Genomic DNA, 2087 nt, shown 5'->3' on the forward strand with positions numbered 1-2087 from the left:
GATTCACGATTTTTTATTCCCGGAATTGGATGGTGTTGATCTGGACAACGTTTATTTTCAACAAGACGGCGCTACGTGCCACACAACCCACAAAACCATTGATCTTTTTCGGGAAATTTTACGGATCGTGTTATCTCTCGAAGAGGTGATCACAATTGGCCACCGAGATCTTGTGATTTAACGCCTTGTGACTTTTTTCATTGGGGCCACGTGAAATAGAAGGTCTATGCTAACAGCCCAGAGTCGATTCAATACCTCAAAGATGGAATTCGTGAGGCAATCGAGCATATAGGGCAGCCACTTTGCAATTCGGTTATGGAAAATTTCATGAAAAGGGTTTGATCCTATAAGCATGGTCGTGGTGGTCATTTGCCTGATGTTATTTTGCACTATCAACGGCATACCTTCCTCTTTATAATGAAATAAACAGCCGATCATTTATATTATAAAATAACTTTTTCCTTTGAATATCAAAATAACACCTCTTATTGGAAACCCCTTTATTATAGCAATTAATTGTGTCTACCATGTAACGAAGCCCTCCATCAACGCTTCTCTTTTCCGGAAGCGGAAATATGCATAACATATTGTAATTATAAATACATTTCTTTCAATTTTATTCAATTTTCCAATTTTCCACTTTTCGATGGTTTGCGCACTCAACCACAAGCATAACCATTTCATTATTTTGCTATTTGTGGAGGTAATTAATGCCTGTAGTAATAGAAGAGCTTTATGATAAGTTGCACAAAAGGCTGGTGCCGTTATTTGCACGCTTACACATGTTAAGGTAATATTGACGTTAAACTATAGACGTCTTTTTAAGGTAAGCCTGAGCTGAGCATGCATTTTATAATTTTTATAATAGTGCCAAACAAAAAATAAGGAAGAGTTAGGTGAAGTGCAAGTTTGCGAAATTACTAGGTGTGCTCGGGGATGTGCTTGACTGCATGCGACAGAAATAGTGAAACAATTTGTAAAAAAATTAAAAAATCATAAATATGTACTTATGTACATAACACTCGTATATAACAACAAAAGCGATTATTATTACGGGATAAAAGTGAGTAAGGCGGTTTAGAAAAAGTCCAAAGGTCGAAAGCGAGACAATGCTTTGAATTTCATTAGTTCACGTCATTATAAGTAAAATGTTTACCTACGCCTTAAAGTTTTCTATTTATGTTTTATTACACAAATTTCCACACAATTTGCTAAATGAGGCCTATATTATTATTTAATTATTATTATGTATATGTAAACAGAAGTTGTGTAATGCATTTAGTAAAACTTTTTAACCAGTTAACTGTGATTGACGAGTATACTCGTCATGGAGAAGTGGCAAAATTTTGTGTATTGACGAGTATACTCATCATGCGTATAAATTAGTGACCATTGGCTATTTAAATTACAATTTTTGAGAAAAACAACACATATTCTCAAATTTCAAGATGTTTAGAATATTTTGAGGCTATTCCAGAATAAAAAAAAAACAAATAGAAAATATAAACAGTTTGAGATGACGTCATGCTTCCCCGTGTGCACTGGTTGAAAAAGCTCACCAGTGCGCATAATGAATTTATTTATGTGCGATGATAACGTTTTTTAGATGTTAACCTAAAAGGGGAAAAGGCAAAAGTCAAAAAGTGGATTTATAAACTAGAAAGCTAACTCGTGTGTGTCAGTGCATATCTTACCAAATGTCGGTGGTTCTTATCAAATATATTAAGTACAGTGCAACGTAAGAATTTCAAGTGCGTAAATATTTTTTATCTTTAGTTCATTTGTCCCCAAAATGAGCAACTATTACAGCGACGACGACTTTGTTTCACCTTCAATGAAGCGAAGGCGTTTACGAGTACTTTCATTGTCTTCTGAGGACTTCAGCGATGAAAACAGCGAACTTGACACTCAGTCCGACCAAAGCATATCTGAAGAAACTGACTCCGAGGACTGCGAAATTGAGAATGAAAATCCGGATACAGATAATACCTGGAATACCACAGGAGGTAACAGAATACCTTTTCAATTTTCTGGGAATCCTGGCCAGCAAGAAATAGTACCAAGACGTTACAGAAATAACTGTTTGT

This window comes from Anastrepha obliqua, chromosome 3 (genome assembly GCF_027943255.1).
Source record: "Anastrepha obliqua isolate idAnaObli1 chromosome 3, idAnaObli1_1.0, whole genome shotgun sequence".
Classification (NCBI taxonomy): Eukaryota; Metazoa; Arthropoda; class Insecta; order Diptera; family Tephritidae; genus Anastrepha; species Anastrepha obliqua.